General features: G+C 42.5%; 1 protein-coding gene across 4 annotated transcripts in view; it reads left to right on the top strand.

The window, feature by feature from the left end:
* Window positions 1-19,188, top strand: part of LOC133446103 (PTB domain-containing engulfment adapter protein 1) — a 118,797-nt gene that overhangs the window by 50,113 nt on the left and 49,496 nt on the right. The window lies entirely within an intron of this gene.

The raw sequence follows: 19,188 nt of genomic DNA, 5'->3' as shown, positions 1-19,188 counted from the left end.
ATTTCAAGGCAATATATTTGAATTTGTCTGAAGTTTCTTGGCAATTATAAAATGCAATGCCCACATGCTTTTCCTGCACTGTTTTGTCTTTGTGTTTTAAAGAATGTATCTACAATTCTATTGAAATGGTGTTGGGGAGTCAAAAAGTAGACACATGTTGAAAGATTAAAGACAAAAGAATGCAATCCCTGGATTTGAGCGTTATGTTGATACTTCCACACTTGGATGCAAGGAAAGCATGAGTTCATCATTTTCTTTGGCCGTCGGCTTCGATAGATCTGTCCAGTCTTTCTGCAAACTCTTTGCAGAAGCTTGCATACTCCTCCACATACTGTGCTTGGTCAGCTGTTTCCTTGCCTCAGGAATTCACATGAACGCTTCAGTCAGAAAAGCTGGCCGCTCTTTCAAAGCTTAAACCGGAGTATCAACCCTGACACTAATGACGAGTCTTACAGCCAAGTCACTAATGTACTGTTCTATAAACTGAAAAACAGACAGCTGGCATAAAAGTAAACATTGCATAAAAAAATGTTACCACTAATGCCTCTGATCTGACTAATTTATGCAACGCATGCATAAAAAAGGCAGCGAATATACACTTTGTGGTTTTTGGGGGAGTCAAAGCTGCTGTTATTGCTTTGTGTAGCAATGTTTCTGCTGGATTCTCTCTGTAGCGCAGACATGCAGAAACAGCTTTCATGTTCTTTTCAGCATGTTCACTGAAGAGCAGCCATCATCTAGGATGCGTGCATGCCACATCACAAACGCAGTCACAGCTTGTGCGTGTTGTTTAATCATAACTGATTGGTCTGCTTCAAACAGTGTGTTGGCACAAATTAGAACTTCGTGTCTTCTTGTTGATTTGCCGTCTGTCTCATCATGACATTTGTATACAACTGCAAATAAAACGCATCTAAAGAGAGGAAAAGTGATTAGTAATGTATGACAATCAGTCTCTTGGCACACATTTATCCCTTCAACCGCTACCCAATCTTTCTGTCCTGCAGGGCTCGTTCAGACTACATGATTTTAGGCCCAATTTACCAGTGACAGAGTTGCTGGCGCAGTGGCAGCAAATCAGCAGGCTGGCCAGAGTTGTCACTCGGTTGATTTTCATGTTCATCTCAAAGACTGATGGCTGATAGATATTATACAAGCCAGATTTCCTGGAACCTTCAGGTGACTTCTTTTACAAACTACAGCCAATGAAGGAGCAGGGTATATGGTGAGGTCACCGTGAGGAAGGGAATCACCATGGCGAAATCAGCAAAACAAGCACGATACACAACGTGCCATACCGTAATAGGAGCTCCTTTTCTTCATAGAAGACTTTCAAATTCATCTTCAGCTCCTCTTAACCCAGACTATTCCTGTTACTCACACGTGGTAATCCCTTTCTTTACCTGTGTTCTTTGTCCTTTTGTTTTCTGAATAAATCATAAACAGCTTGCACTGTTTGTTTCCTACTTTATCTATTTTCAAATAATCAAGTGTATTTGTGTGTTTTGTTGTCAAAATGTGGGTGTGAATGAATAGTTGTCACATCCACTGGTGTGCCCCCTCCTGTCAGTGATCAGTCTCACAATGTCAATGCCAATATGACTTCAAGGTTGAACAGTCTGAACCGAAGCCAAATCTGAATAGAGCACTAGTTCTGTTTTTGTACAGGCAAAATGACAGCAGATCAGGCAACATGAACGTGAAAAGAAGCCTTCAGAAAAGCGACATACAATCACTGTGTAAAGTTGTGCTTGTGGGCTATGACAAGAAATAAAATAACTTTCAGTAAATTAATTGGAAATATTGTATTTGAATCTAATAAGGAGGCTATGTTACATCATAAGGAGGCAGTGTTACAATTACAGCTAAGTTTTTTTTACTAAACTCAATGAAACCAAAAAAAAACCCACCAAATACATTGCCAAACGGGAACTTTTGGACATTTTGGATCACAAATCAGTTCATCAGTCAAAGACTTGTTTAAGTGAGACCAAGTCCCTTTATGCAATTTGAGAGTTATTGAATTGACAGCGTTTTATCTTGAAAATGCAGTGAAAATGTCAATACTGGCAGGTCTGACAGTCAATAACAGTCGTAAATCTAAATATGTCAGAGCTATTGCAGTCTGGAGTGCTCTAATTTGCGATTTTTATATTCTCTCACTATTAAGCAATCAAGCAGTATTCCATATTCGATCCTGTGTTAATATTGTTACAGCATGTTATTTACCATCACAGCTTCCACTTCAGTTCAAACATACTGTGTTCATGTTTCAGTCGTACATAACTGTGTTGGGTCAACACTGTGAAAGGGGAGAGAATAGATTTTGCTGCTGGCATTTCGCAGATGTCATGCTATACTCACAGAGTCTGTGCTGGAGTGCATAGGTAATAAGTATAATAAAAGTGAGCAATGACTCTGTACTTGAAAATTAATAGTCCACTGTGAGTTCTTATTCCCGGAAGTCCAAAGAGATAAACATGTCAGAGTTGGAGAGGATGGAAACATTTTTCATTTTCACCTTTCAAACAATATTGCAGTCCTTTATTCTCCATATTCTTATAATCTGGAGAAACTTCACAGGGATCCCCAACAAGAGTGGTCTTCAAAACATGCAGACTTGTGTGATATATCAAAGTGATTTACTGGAGGATATTGAGGGAAGATATCGGGAAGGAAGCAGTCACAAGTACTCCAGGAAAAATAACCTGCTGCATTGTAAACAACATATTCTGGAACTGACTTCACACCTGTTGCAGTTCTGAAGGATATCTGTAGTATTCCACATGTAAACAACAGCAGTCGTGTTGTTTAGCCGTGGAATACCACAGGCATGTTTTAAGTAGTTTGATTTGGCTTAATCTCAGTTGCAACAGGGTTGTATTCCCTTAATGTGTCCTCACTTTTCACTGCGTTTAACTGGCCTGCTGCTAACAACTCTTTACGTCTTCGTTCCAGCACCTCACCAACCTAACCTGTTCATTATGATTTTTTTCTTTTACCTATCCAGACCACCTAATTCTGTCAGTTTAATTATGGTCATGCCAAGTAGTGGCATGACCATATTGCAATCGTCCAGAATGGCCCAAAGGGCAATGTTGCTAGCATTTTGCTAACAAGCTAAAGTCGCAAAAGTCCCACTGCGCACCAGCGGGTGTACAGCATGACCCCGCTCGGATGTGGAAAAAAAAAAATCCCCAAAAACTAAAACACGGCCGGAAAAACGAGGAAAAACATGAAAATGAAGGCGATATATTAGTATCTAGAAAAGGTTTCCCTTTTCTTATTATTCCGCACTTTTTTTCGTCCGTTAATGCGGCCCGAACCGGAACGTGCACCCATGCATGGCATACATCGTTGGATGCGTCTCCATCATGCCTCGATGGGCATTACTTTTCTCCGTAATAGGGGTTACCGTGGCAACGCTAGTTGCCAAAAAGCAAAAAAAAAGGCGAAAATTCAGACGCTTATTGCTCGGCCGAACTTTGTCGTAGAGACATCGTTCAAACTTTCAAACACTCGGCCTGATTGTCCCTAAAGGTACGTACAAGCTCATTATGCCAAGTATTACAGTTTTTGTGATATTGACCTTTCATTTTTTTTTTTTTTTCCATTTGACTTTGGACGCTTGTTGCTAGGCAACAGGTTATCGTAGAGACATCGTACAAATGTTTCCCGACTCGGCACGCTGTGGACTTCAACATACTCAAATTTCATGAAGCTGGGATTTAAGGAAATTTTATGTCAAAATCCAGGCCACATGGCCCCATTCATTTGGATGGAGTTTTTTTTACCATGGTGAAAAATAAACCTATCCGTTAACATAGCCTGAACCGGAATATGCACCCATACATGGCATACATCGTTGGATGCATCTCCATCGTTCCTCGATGGGCATTACTTTTCTCAGTAAAAAGTGTTACCGTGGCAACGCTAGACGCCAAAAAGCAAAAAAAAAGGCGAAAATTCGGACGCTTATTGCTCGGCCGAACTTTATCGTAGAGACATGGTTGAAACTTTCAAACACTCGGCCCGATTGGCACTAACGGACCTTACAACCTCATTATGCTAATTACTACAGTTTTCGCGATATTGACCTTTCATTTTTTTTTATTTCTGTTTGAATTTGGACGCTTGTTGCTAGGCAACAGGTTATCGTAGAGACATCGTACAAATGTCCCCTGACTCGGCACGCTGTGGACTTCAACATACTCAAATTTCATGAAGCTGGGATTTAAGGACATTTTATGTCAAAATCCAGGCCAAATGGCCCAATTCATTCGGATGGGGTTTTGTACCATGGTGAAAAAAAAACCTATCTGTTAACGTAGCCTGAACCGGAACGTGCACCCATGCACGGCATACATCGTTAGATGCGTCTCCATCTTGCCTCGATGGGCATTATTTTTCTCAGTCAAAAGCGTTACCGTGGCAACGCTAGATGCCAAAAAGCGTGCCCCATTAATAACTATTGGGAGCACAGGAATGAATGAAATACAAGCGTAAAAACACCTCAAACTGACATAGAACCACCCTAAACACAACCACTACAGCCCCAAACCAAAGCAGCGAGAGAGGACGAATGGGCGGTAGGGCATGCCCATATCAAAATTTCCAGAAATTTTCTAGTGTTTGCATTATTATACTTTCAGCACATTCACCTGGACTAAACCTTTTTTACTGTTTCAAATCGAAATAAAAACAAAATTCATATACATATCTCATCGCACTGATATTACATTACATCTCATATAAACTTTGACTTAAAGGGGATGCTGTGACTACATGATTTGTGTACTGAGGTGTGTTGGTGAAGTATGAGTAAGGTACTGTCTGAGTCTTAATCTGCAGACGGCATCATTAAATATAGTTTCACTGTTCAAAAGATAAGCAGGTACACTTTCATCAGGAATAATTCAAGATGTTTATCTCTATTACGGACACAGTTCACAGCGCTTTTTTTGGTTTCCCTAAGAAAACCAAGGTCGTAACACTGCTGGAGTGTATTTATGAACAAGATCTCTGAACACTGTTTTCTATGGCAATCAGCATTTCTAAATCGTGACTAGTAGTAATGAATTGGATTGTGCAACATGTCAGTGAGCCATCATCAGAATGACTGAAAAATAAAAGAATTGTTTTTGAAAGGACAAGTAAAAGTGTAGAGACTTCAATCCAGTTGAAATGCTGTGGTGGGACACCGGAGCTGGGCAGTGACGTAAAGAAGAATGGTTCCGAATTTCTCCACAATGTAGTGAGAGACTGAAAGTAATACAGGAAATGACTGCTGCTAGTTTACTGGGGTACTTCGTATTAGGAATGGGCAATATTTTACCGTTCACGATAAACCGTCAAAAAAATTCCCCACGATAAGAATTTGTCATCTCGCTGTAAAAACGATACATTTATGATGAAGGATTTATGGTTCTGCGTTAAATCGACGCAGAACGAAGGAAGGAAGGAAGGAAGGAAGGAAGGAAGGAAGGAAGGAAGGAAGGAAGGAAGGAAGGAAGGAAGGAAGGAAGGAAGGAAGGAAGGAAGGAAGGAAGGAAGGAAGGAAGGAAGGAAGGAAGGAAGGAAGGAAGGAAGCCTGAAAGAAAGAAAGAAAGAGAAAGAAAGAAAGATAAATTCCCGTTAATGAGGTTTTTGTGTAAAAAAACATGGCGGATCTGAGTCATTACAGTTTTGCAGTACAGGTGAACTCAAAAAGGTGGAGTTGAATTGGTATTTTTTTTATCGTCATTTTTACCGTTATCGGGATAAATGCCAGAATTTATTGTGATACATCTTTTAGTCCATACCGCCCATCCCTACTTCGTATTGCCCACATGATTTATTTTTCTTCCTTTTTGGCTTAATTTTTGTTTCACACAATAATGATGATAACAAGAATAGTGCAAAATGGTGGAAAAAGGCAATTGTCTTTGTCTGAGATATTTGCCTCATACTTTGGCCCATATGATCATATGATTTTCATAACAAAGGAAGAAACACATTATTAAAAGAGACATTACCAACGTTTGCACAATAATGCACAGCAGTCAACGTGTTAGAGCTGTGGGCATCTTGCTGTGCTGTCAAGTTGTTCACAGTCCACCTTCAACAGCAATGTCCGGTCCTTTTTGTCAGCTTCACATCTACAAGCTTCACACAAATGTGACCTAACAAAGGGGGTCATAATGTTTCGGTTGGTCGTAATAATCCGTGGATAATAATCCATAGTTGATGTTGAAACATGAAAAACTGGTTTTAAGTTACAGCCCTTTGAAACAGCACTGAAACTGCTATCATCAAGGAGGCGCACTCGCCTGTTAAAGCATATCGAAGAAAGCACCAACATAAAGTATATTACTCTTGTTTCTGTGGCCACGTTCTGCCAGAAACATGGTCAACACTCCAAGGTGTTTCAGTGATGATAGGAGTGGACAGCACAATACGTCAACATGTTATCTTTATGTATTTGGGTTGAAAGCTGCACTGTGTGCAGTATGGGTGGTGGAATTGTCATCCTGGAAGAGACCACTGCCTTTTACTATCCATATGTTTCACCTTATAAATAGAGATGATCAATCAGAACCACTTTTACACAGATTTCTAATGATCCTTCTTTAGAGTGCATCCAGACTACAAGGAAATGCCCATCATTTAATAAGAGGCCCCAGATCCCTGCACTTTACATATTTATTTACATTTGAAGTCATGTAGAGCTTGTTGAAAATAAAAGCCTCTCAACAAACTTTGCAGAGAGAAAGAGAGAGGGAGAGAGAGACAGAGAGACAGAGAGAGACAACATCTTTAGTTCAAGTCAATTTCCATGAAATTCAACTTGTTTTGAAGGGTTTGTGGTTTTTCTTTATATGGGAGATGCTCGAAATGTCTCCAGCTGCCGGTTTTATTGAGTTGGAGTTAAGGGGAAGGAAAACAGAAAAACAGAAAAGATGATTTGAAGTCAAAGGACTGGTGCATGTTGAGGACTAAAGGTCCAAAAAAAAAAAAGCCCAGGTTTTCTTACTCAAATCAACAATAAAATGAACTATTTCCAGTCTCATGGGAACATTTATGAACCACTTTCAAGTTGAAGATGAATAGGGCTTTTAGTATGCTCATGTCGAGTTATCAAGGTCAAAGCAGTCTGAAAAAAGCTTAAAGAGAAGGCAATTGAACGTATTCTTTTTTTGGTTCTTTAATATCAATCAAATTTCATCTAAAAGGCAAATGATGTTCCCTCGAGTACAAGTTTTATTATTTGACTAAATGTTAAGGTAGATTAAAAACCTGACCTGTCTTACTGTGGGTCTAGAAATGTGAATATGCATAGACAATTTACACTGCCTATCCAAAAAGGAGAGAAAAAGAAAAAAAAAGAACAAGAAAACAGCTCAGGGGCTCCTATTGGTCTTAGCTGGCCACAAGATATTTAATGCTTATTGACACAGTGAGAAGCTTCGTATTTCTTAAACAACCCTGTCAGAAGACACATCCTGTGGTTGCGTAAATCAAACTATTGATCTCCATCAAGCAAACAATAGGACCAACGAGGCTGAGGCCACGTTTACACATAGCCGGGAATTTACAAAAACGGATATTTCCCCCTCTACGTTTTGAAAAATACCATTATTTACACAAACCCGCATAAATACGCTGTTAAGGGGTGCTATGAGCAGCCAAACCTACAGGGGGCAGTGTAACGAGAAGCATAAAGTCATGCTCGCCAATCGGAATTCTGGAAAAAAACGTCAACAAATGACACGTGCCAAACAAATTGTAAACACAGGTCACACACATGACGCTGGTGACGTTTCTGTCGCATAATGTGACGTTCTGAAGCCTAAATGTCTGTTTCCCTCTGTTTACAAGCAAACGTGAAGACGGAGGTTTTGCAAATCTCAACTTTGGCCTGGAGTTTTCAGAAATTATTGTTTTTGGTGACTTTGTGTTTTGAACGGCCAAAACGCATGAAAACACCACCGTTTTTGCTATGTGTAAACGGGGCATAAAACAGCTAACGAAGGATTATTATTAAAATGACCAATCTTCCTGGAAGAAAAAAAAAACAATCTGAACTAATAGCATATTACAATTACTTGAATGCTTTGTAAAATATAAATAAATAAAGATGAATTAATTTTATTGAAAGAATAATGCTGGAGTCAAATCAGCGTTGTGGAAACACTCGACTGTCGTCATGGCCTGGGATCATCTACGCCTTTCAGGGGCGATCTGCCCTCCCTGGATTTTGGGTGTTTTGTTCATCAGACAGAGATGTGAATTTCACAGTTGAAGATGGTGATGACTTCTGAGTTTTTCCTCCAGTAGCCTCTGCTGCTGGCGCGGCTCTAGCTGCGTAGCCGCAGTCTGATTGGCATGGGCTGACTGGGAAAAATAAAAAAATCCCCAAACTTTTGACGGCGGCAAAGCAGTAAATGCAAGGCAAAGAACCCAGAATTTATTTCAGTAACAGATGATGTCCCTCCATTCGTAGTGGATGGAGACAGACGCAGACGACACACACAGAGCTGCCGCGTCAATCCCCTGTTAAGACTGGACTCTGCAGCAATAAGGAGAAAAAACAGGAAAGGAGTCCAGTTTTAACCATGCACACAATGATGGATGGTTGATGAAGTGTTGCACTTATCATTGTCATGGTCTTAAAATCTGAATCAAGTTCTTGATATATTCATCTCAGGCAGTCTTTGGGTGCAAGACCAGTGTGATGGTGGACGTGGAATCACTCACATTCTACGACATGCAGACAGAATTCATGCGGTGTGTAGGCACATTTAGGTCAAGGCAAGTTTATTTCTATAGCACCGTTCAACAACACAGTGATTCACAGACATTAAAACATATATAAGAAACACGATTTGAAGTTTAAACAAAAATAATGATAATAATAATAATAAAATAAATAAATGAAATAAAACATAATGGAACTTACAGGAAGTTTTGAAACTCAAATTTAAAAGTATCAGTGTAGAAAAGGGTAAAAAATAAATAATTACACACAAACAGACATCACTTTATGAGAATTAACAAATGAGATGCAAGAAATAGGCAGCACGGTGGCTTGGTGGTTAGCACTGTTGCCTCACAGCAAGAAGGTTCCCGGTTCGACTCCCTGGCCCGGCGGGGTCTTTCTGTGTGGGGTTTGCATGTTCTCCCCGTGCTTGCGTGGGTTCCCTCCGGGTTTGGTTCTAATTCTGTGTTCAGAAAGTAGACGTAGGGTTTTGGTTGGTTCATGATGGACCAGGAGATCGGAGATGTATTTTAACCTGAGACCGTTCAGAGATGTATAAACCAACAGCAGGATTTTATCATCTAATCTACAGGAAGTCAGTATAAAGATCTTAAGAGTAGAGTTATATGGTCCACTCTCTTGGTCTTAAGCCGGGCATACACTGTGCGATTATCGGCTCGTTTTGAGCCGATTTTCCAGTCGGGCGACTTTTTTTTGATCGGGCCCGATTTTGACCCAATCGTTGCTCGTGCCTCGTGCAGTGTACGTGGGGTAACGACAAGAGATTAACACCTCACGACGAGCTCCCGATCACAAATCGCGAGGTCGCAAGAAAATCAAGCATGTTTGAAATCCTGGTCGCTCCTTGTGAAGGAATCGCACAGTTGAAGCAGCTGCGACCCGATTTGCCTCATCCTTTCGCAGAGAGCATGCGCAATCTCTGATGTCACATCAAAAACTATTATTTGCAGTGTTTAAGTGTTGCAAATTCACATTACAAATCATGTTTTAATAGCAAAAAAAGAGCGCATTTCCACGTATGGTGCGGGTCGCCGCGTACCCTACGCCGTAGGCTCTGCCTTGGTGTAACGCAGAACCATAAATCAGCCTTACGGCGTACCCTATGCTGTAGGCTCTGCGTTGGTGTAACGCAGAACCATAAATCAGCCTTTAGTGTGTGCACTGTCTGCTGTTCGGAACAACTCTTTTTTCTCTTCTCATTTTGCTGGGACGTCGGGTCCCTCCGCCGAGACACAACTTTTGCGGTATGCGTTCTTTGTTGTGTCTAAAAATGATGCGCAGTGCCCACCCAATCAGAAACGGTACAGATATTTTGCGATTTTTTTAATATCTATATATATATATATCTATATCTATATATATATATATATATATATATATATATATATATATATATAATTATAAAAAAATAAAGGATCCCATAACCTTTGATCAGGTGGGCAGGACGCACGTTTGGGTTGGAACAGCCTACCCGTGCCCCAAAACCGGCCTCGAGTTCCAGTACACAGAGGTTCGACGGAAGGATTATGATCGTATAGTGTGAGCAGACGGGTCACATCCGAGCATCGGCTCGTACAGTGTGAGAACATAAATCGTGGGCTCTGAACTTTTGAACTCCGCGATCTAGTCGTGCAGTGTGAGATGGGGCAGTCTCATACGATTTAAAATATCGCACAGTGTATGCCCGGCTTTAGACTCGGGCAGCAGCATTCTGGACTAGCTGGGATGGTTCGGTTTTATTGTGTTGTAAGGTTGTCTGTTGGCCCCCTTCCTTTCTGTCCTCCTGCAGGTATGTGAGTAGCGCCACGCTGCAGACGAGGCACACCTGTCTCCACTCTAGAATCATCTCCTCCATAAGAACCTGCTCTTCACTCCACCACTCTGCCAGATACTTCCGGCTTGCCCGGTTTACTGGTGTGAATCCTGCCAGTTCAAGTTCCTTTGCTGGAGTTTCCTGACTTATTATTTGGATTACTTCCTGGCCAGCCAGCTCCCTGCCCTCTCTGCTGATGGCTTTCTTTATTTTTGTTTGGAAACATTAAAATCTACATTTGAAGTTTTTGTAGAGGTGACCCGACTAACCAAAAACCTAACACTGACTGCAGCTGTTTGATGGATTGTTTTGGGGGAGATCTGCGAGAACAGCGTTACTATAGTCCAGTCTGCTGAAGATAAAAGCATGGACAAGTTTTTCCTAAGTCCTGCTGAGACATCAGTCCTTTAATCCTCGATACTGAAGAAGTGATGTATGTAAATTCAAACTAAGCCAGTGAAGAATAACTTTTGCCACTTTCACACAGTAGTTGCTCTATAAAGACGCAGTGGAGATCCTCGGGTTATTTTGCCTCCACCCTCCAGCTGTGTATTCAGTTAACAAACAAAGGTAAAATATTCCCTCTCCCAGCCTGGGCTTTAAAGAGAGTTGTTTCCTCTACTGTGTGCCCCAGGAAAAAGCCCCAAATGTCTCTGCTGAATAAATGATAATAAAAAGATTAATAAATTAAAAATAACGGACTGAAGGACAGACATTTCAGCGGGCATCAGCAGGAAAAAGACGATGGTCCAGCAGCACGGTTCAACCAGTAACTCCGGTCCCAAATGACAAGAGTTCATAACGCGGTCAGTCCAGCCAGCTCCTGCCTCCCAACCACTGTGGCCCAATATTATTTTTTCTCTTGGACATCCTTAAGCGTGCTTTTCACGTGGCGAGGCATGTTGACTAGGCATTCTGATAGGGGGCCTATAAATGCCACTCTCAGACAGTTACCCTCTCCTGACAGAGAACTGCGGGGAATGTAGCCGCTACAGCGGCAGGACGAACCGACGGTGTGAAGGAGCTTATGACAATTAGTCCACGGGCCAGAGCCCAAAATTTCACTTGTCAGTACCACTCAAGGTGACAAAACGTACTTATGAAAAAACTTATTGAAAAAAATCCACGTCTATAGATGATATTTTGGTATGATAACCCTTCCTGAGTGGCAGCTGTATCATACAATAAAGTATTCTATTCTATTCTATTCTATAGTTATCAGCTCATGAAGTTACCCACCCCCTTCAAATTCAAATTACCGGTACACTATAGATCAGGGATATTCAATTGGCGGCCCGCGGGCCACATGCGGCCCGCCAGGAGCTTTTATGTGGCCCCTGGTCATATTTCAAAAAAGGTGGTGTTTGTTGGAAAAAAAAAAAAAAAAAATGTTTTTTTCAACAAACAAAATTTTTTTTTTTTTTTTTTATAATATTTTTATAACTGGCTACTATGGACTAAAATGGTTGTGCTCAATGCTTAATATAATATTCAAATAAGGAAATCTTGGTGTAAAGTGGTGCTTTGTCATTATGGCGTGTTTTATTAAAAGTAGGTCAATATCAATTTAATTAAGTTTGCACAATGCATGGTTTCAAAATGAACTTGCATTTAAAATAATATTTCTTTATCTGAATATTATATTTAACATTCACAATTACTAAATCTGGAGACAATTAATACATAATTCATATGTAAACTAGATATATTCAAATGTATAATACAAATGTATTATATTTACATAAGTCTTCGTCTTTGAGTGCAAAATACATTTTGAAAACCCCCACATTTTCAAATTGTGCGGCCATCTCCATACAGTCCTTTTGCAGATGTGGCCCCCGGCCGAATCTAGTTGAATACCCCTGCTTGTCACAAGGCGTGGTGTTGAGGACCCAAACGCAAGGAGAGAGAGGGAGGCCGGAGGCAGGAGTTCTCAAAAAACAGAAGGATTTATTCCACAAAAAAGCCAAACTAAAATGCTGCAGAGCAGGAACAAAAACAACTCACGTATACAGGGATCGAAAACCAGGAGTACATGGAGGGAACAAACAGTACGGACCGACAGGCAACAAAGGAATGACAAGACCAGATATACACAGGGGATAACGAGACACGACGAGACACAGGTGCAGACACAATCAGGGCAAAGGGGAAACAGGAGGGACAGAACTAAAACTCAAACTGGGGGGAAGTGTCAAACCCTGACAGTACCCCCCCCTCAAGGGACAGATCCCAGATGTCCCAACAGTCCACACCCAGGGCGGGCAGAGGGGGCCCAGGCCCCACATGGCCAAAGTTCTGGGGGCCGTCCTCGGGACTGAGCAGACCAGCGAGAGCGTTCCGGGGGCCGTCCTCGAGGCCGGGCAGACCGGCGAGAGAGTTCCGGAGGACGCCGACGGGGCCGGGCCAACCGGAGAGTCATTTTGGGGGCCCAACACCGGAACCGGACTCGGGGCCAGGCACACCGGCCAGAGGGCCGTTTTCGGGGCTGGGCAGATCCATCCGGGACCGCCTCAGGAACTGAGATGGGCGGCGGGACCGCCTCAGGAACCGAGATGGGCGGCGGGACCACCTCAGGAACAGAGGCAGACAGGATGCGGGGCGCCGGAACAGGGGCAGGCAGGATGCGGGGCGCCGGAACAGGGGCAGGCAGGATGCGGGGCGCCGGAACAGGGGCAGGCAGGATGCGGGGCGCCGGAACAGGGGCAGGCAGGATGCGGGGCGCCGGAACAGGGGCAGGCAGGATGCGGGGCGCCGGAACAGGGGCAGGCAGGATGCGGGGCGCCGGAACAGGGGCAGGCAGGATGCGGGGCGCCGGAACAGGGGCAGGCAGGATGCGGGGCGCCGGAACAGGGGCAGACAGGATGCGGGGCGCCGGAACAGGGGCAGACAGGCTGCGGGGCGCCGGAACAGGGGCAGACAGGCTGCGGGGCGCCGGAACAGGGGCAGACAGGCTGCGGGGCGCCGGAACAGGGGCAGACAGGCTGCGGGGCGCCGGAACAGGGGCAGACAGGATGCGGGGCGCCGGAACAGGGGCAGACAGGATGCGGGGCGCCGGAACAGGGGCAGACAGGATGCGGGGCGCCGGAACAGGGGCAGACAGGATGCGGGGCGCCGGAACAGGGGCAGACAGGATGCGGGGAGCCGGCGTCGGGGGGCAGAGGATCCCCGGAGCTGCCCGAGTGGGGACCCGGGTCCATGGCGCTGGCTGCGGGGGTACCTGGGTCCGAGGCGCAGGCTGTGGGGGGTCCGGGACCATCACCGGAGCAGGGGCCGATGCACTCTCTCCTGCTGGGTCCATGCTGGTCGGTCCGTTCTGTCACAAGGCGTGGTGTTGAGGACCCAAACGCAAGGAGAGAGAGGGAGGCCGGAGGCAGGAGTTCTCAAAAAACAGAAGGATTTATTCCACAAAAAAGCCAAACTAAAATGCTGCAGAGCAGGAACAAAAACAACTCACGTATACAGGGATCGAAAACCAGGAGTACATGGATGGAACAAACAGTACGGACCGACAGGCAACAAAGGAATGACAAGACCAGATATACACAGGGGATAACGAGACACGACGAGACACAGGTGCAGACACAATCAGGGCAAAGGGGAAACAGGAGGGACAGAACTAAAACTCAAACTGGGGGGAAGTGTCAAACCCTGACACTGCTATAGATGCTGGTGCATATCCTGGTTTAGACTCATGTACAGGATATCTGTCAATGTTTCACAATATTGTCTTTGGTATCATTTTAAAGGGGACCTTTGAAGCATTCATTCAACTTAAGATGTGATGCATTTCCTGACACCTTATGGTCCTGTGAGTATTCCGGTTTTTGTATTTTGTGTCTCTGTTGTTCCTAGATGACACAGGGCTAAAAGATTGTATATCATTTAGGCGAAAATGGTGTTAAAATGTGCATTGTTTATAGTTTAAAGAGCTGCAGTGACCTCTATGTTGGTCATAAAGATTCACATCTTACCTTGAATGAATGCTTAAAAGGTCCCCTTTAAAATGATACCAAAGACAATATTGTGACACATTGACAGATATCCTGTACATGAGTCTAAACCAGGATATGCACCAGCATCTAAAATGTAATTTTCTAAAGGGGGTGGGTAACTTCATGAGCTGATAACTATGATCCAGCTGCCACTCAGGAAGGGTTATCTTACCAAAATATCCTCTATAGACCTGGATCTTTTCAAAAATTATAAGCAAGTTTTGTCACCTTGAGTGGCACTGATATCTGATCTGGCCCATGGACTAAATGTGCGTCTGTTAAACACGTCCAAACTGAAAACTTAAGTAAAGATACAGTTGGAACTGGCTAGGAAGAACAGAGCCAGCAGCTTCTCCTCTTTTATATATATTCGATAAGGAGCTATTCCATCTAAATGTCAAAGAAAGCCTCTAATGAGCTGCAAGCACAGAAACCAGTCCGACGCCAAAGGCAAGAGACATAATCCAATTCAAGAATGTTTATCTTCTCAAAGAAAATGCTCATATTCAGGTTTCACATTCAGACCTGGTGCAAAAGAGAAATCTGAAAGAATCTTCCCCAAACGTCCTAAACATCTCACTGAAACCTATTTGACTGCAGAATTATACAGCACAGGCTAAAGATTAATTAAGAAAAACGGTTGAAAAACAGATAATTTATTCAGATCAATTTTACAGCATCGCAGCTGTTTGACCTTTTTGAGCGGTTTCCAACAAGTACAGAGTGCTGCAGCAACAAGAAGACATTAGCAGTGACACCCAGTGCTTTCACCTTTCATCATATCCCATTACATGTCTCGTTTAATTCATTGTCAGTGTAAGATCAGCAAAAATGCCAGTTCATGATGACCTATTCAGTTTTCTTGTTGTACAGTTTGGACACTCATTGAATTTGGTCTTCTTTAAAAAATGTAATGCTAATAGATGTGAAGTGAAAGGCTGAGGACACTTGGCTGCTCTCACCTGCTCCGACACTCGTAACGCCACAGTACCATCTCAATAGATCAGCTGGCGTCACCTTTCAATTGTACCTGGTATTTTTGACAGTAAACATATTTAGTATGTTGCTCATTTGAACACTGAGCGCGTGACTGAACTTTAGAAAAAAAAGTAATATTTGCAAAATTATTTGATTGATTAGAATTGTTTGAATAAAGAAAAAAAGCCCGAATCCAGTGGCTTTAAAATAATTTATACTTCAAATTTAACTGAAAAGATTAAGATAAAATGTAAAAAATTAAAACAAAAAATTGGTTTAAAAAAATATGCTTCTTTAACGTTTGTTGGAAATCATATAATAAAAAGACCTTTAACATCATGTGCCCATCACTACTGAAAATTGGATTCTGTGAAGTGACAACAATAGTTGACGAGAAACAGTTCTGCTTCTTTAGTTTGATAATGTGCTGGGGGCCAATTGCACTGTTGTGGTCGAGGTGATGCGTTACAGCTGCAGGCAGACTCAGAAGGGTTTTGTGTTGGAACATTGACTGTCAGGTGTAATCGTCCTGCAAATCCTGAAGTGTAGCGGGCCTCGTTCAAGGTCTTCTGTGAAGTGTCAGGAAAAACAATGGTTAGCCAACTTTCCCTACCAACCGAAAACACATTTCTTTGGAAACAGTTTGGACAGTAAGAAGTAGTAGCAGATCAGCCAGGATGGTCCCTGCTCTGCAGTTGTAAAAGATCACTGAAGCTTTTATTATGAAAGTTTTGCTCCCTATGCTGTCACAGAGAACTGGCGTTAGAAAAAAACTAATTCCCAGTACCCTGAACATTGAGTATTTTCTGCACAGGAATACTACACTGCATGCTTAGCTTCTATTTGAGCCTCTTGTCAAATCTAAGATGATAATTCATCATATTAACTCTGTAGATAAGTCAGATAAAACAGATATTAAAGGATCCTACATATGTATTGCTCTTTGTTTTGCATCACAACATCTGTAGGTATTTAGATAATCCGGCTTTTAATTTTTCTAATGTTAGAATATCAAGTTTAAGTGGAGCTTTGTGAGAGCCCTTCTCCAGAGATTAAAACTTCCCCCATTTTGTTTTTATCTATCATAAATATCCCATCTGCGTTGTAAACAGCCTGCTGCGCTTGCACCCTACCACAGAAAAGGGGGATTTCTTATTTTAGAGTCTAATGTTCATCCTTCTGTATTCCCTTTCAAATCAAGAACAAACTGGTTGTAAATCATTACATCTTAGCTTTTTTCTGGCTTTTATGTGGTCAACATTGTGCAGAACAATGCCCACATTCATCAGACTGTTTCGGTGCTTCTTGTAACCAGTCCGCTTGTGATTCTGCCTCTTCTAAAACACAACTACTTTGCATTTTCACCAACATGAAACATCATGCAGCTGCCGCAAATTTCAGTGGAAATCTGCCGAGATGCTTTTCATCAAGATGCACATTCCTACTTCTCCTCTCGACTACCACAAACACTCTCACATCCCAGGCAGGGATTGGGATAATTGGAGTCGGAATTTGTGTAAAGCTGTAAAACATGGGGACTGTGAACACTTGCAGCATGACGAGGAGACTATAAGGCTGTGTTTTTGTTTGCTTGTTTACTCGTTTGTGGAAATGGATTGTCTCCTTGGGTTTATTGAGTATGAGATAAGTAAAATATAATGCTCAGCCGGGTTGGTAAACAAAGTCTGGAGAGATGACTCATTGCCATTGTTTTCAGCTGTTGGCCTAGATGCAGTGAAGCCAATATTTACACAGACAAACAAGTATAAATTGTAATCGTATAAATACATCTTCCGTGGCACCACTGGAACTGTTTCATAGGCATTTCTCTCCCCTCTGTTTTTTTAATACCCATTTTTTTACATAAGGGGCCCCACTTTTCTGGAAAGTGTCTTGACCAGCCACTTCCCTTACGCCAGCGCAGCTGTTCATACAAGACTCGTATGTGAACGGCTACAAGGAAGAGGAACGTAAAACCCTGGATAAATAAAGCGTGAACAGGAACGCCCAAATACTGACGCCTCCCTGTTTGAAACGCTCTCTCACGGAGAAGCCTAAATCCTGCTGGCCAGCAAAAATACCCCAGTCCAAGACCTTGATCACAAACCAGATACAAAAAAAAACATAATGTAAAAGTATTGCTCTCTTTAACTCTGAATTGCCTTTGCAAATGGTCCAGCAAGGGGTCATTTATGTACTAAAAAATGATAATAATTGTGAGAAAAAGAAAATGGTAAAAAATTAAAGATCCCATTCAAATACAAAAGCAAAGCTAACAAAGCTATATTTTAATGTATACAACATGTATATATTTTATATATTTTATATCTTAAGAACCCATATACATAGGTGCCTGGTTTTCAGTTTGGTTGTTCAGATTTGGTCATTTTTCTTAATCCATTTGTTATTTTCACAACCAGGCAGCTGTAAAATGTTGTGCTCCTAGGCCCCGGGGGCCACGAACACCTGTAATAATGCTACAGTTTGTTTTGGCTCCTGAAGGTAAGGCAGGGGGCTGCAGATGTCAGTTGTGTGGCACTCTGTGCAGCGGTGAGTGATGACACGTTAGCAGAGTGTTTACTCATTCCCCATCATATTTATTCATAGTAAAGAAACTGACATAAAAGTTTATTTCCATCTTACTGCACATTATATTACAACTTCAGTGTTAAAGCCAAAGTACTGTATAAACCAATGTTGCAGTTCCTTGACTTACCACTGGGGGCCAGCTCCAATACTGATTCCATCTCCATTGAGCCCCATGTTAAAATCTCCAACTTTGCAGCAGAAATACATGTTGTTTTTCTTGTGTTGTTTTTTTTCCCAGGTAAAATTATTTGAAGCAACAAATGTATGTATAATTAGCAGTTGTGGTCTTTAGAATACTGGCCAGCTAAGCCAATGACTAGATGTCGTTACTTCTGTGACCACAGCGCTTAGCACTCCCCTTCTTCTCATTACAGCCTCTGAGCTTTGAACAAAGACCTAAAGGGGCATCGTCAGTCATGTTTTAAAGGAAATGTTTGGTTGAGCTGTGAACTGTACGGTCACCTGGAAGGGCCTGAGGATGGAGTGTAGCTAAGCAGCGGTTAGCTTGTGGTAACTGCTAAAATCAGCGGCCATTTCTGACGTTCAAGCGTTTGTTTGAAGCCCCACAGCTCTTCTGCTGTAACTCAGCAGAAGGAGCCAGGAGCCACAGCAGATCCTGTCAGGACCCTTCCAAGCAGACGTCGGGACCCTCAGCGACTCAGTCCAACTTGACTTGACCGACTCGGGAAGACGGAGCCGACTCTCAGTCCAACTGCTTTTTCTACCGACGGTCAGCCATCGAGTTGGTGTATTCCCCCCTAACCTCCCCCTTCCTCAGTCTATGGTTACACCATGCTGCTTCGAGGGGACGAGCTAAAAGAAAAGAAGAACATTCATTGTAGTCATTTGTCAATGCTCCATAGTTCATAAAGTACTATTTGGGCCAGTCCTGCTTCAGACTTTACAGGGTTAAGATAAAGTGTTGACCATGATTGACATTCCAAAGTTACAATGGCCTCTATAATCTCTGTCTTTATCAAATTTTAGCTAATTAGGCTCCTACTGGTAGTTTTATAAAGATATGCAATTTATGTGTTTATAGTTGCCTCATCATC

This window comes from Cololabis saira, chromosome 6 (assembly GCF_033807715.1).
Source record: "Cololabis saira isolate AMF1-May2022 chromosome 6, fColSai1.1, whole genome shotgun sequence".
NCBI lineage: Eukaryota > Metazoa > Chordata > Actinopteri > Beloniformes > Belonidae > Cololabis > Cololabis saira.
The sequence above is the reverse complement of the archived record's forward strand: the minus strand, read 5'-3'. Positions and strand labels throughout refer to the sequence as shown.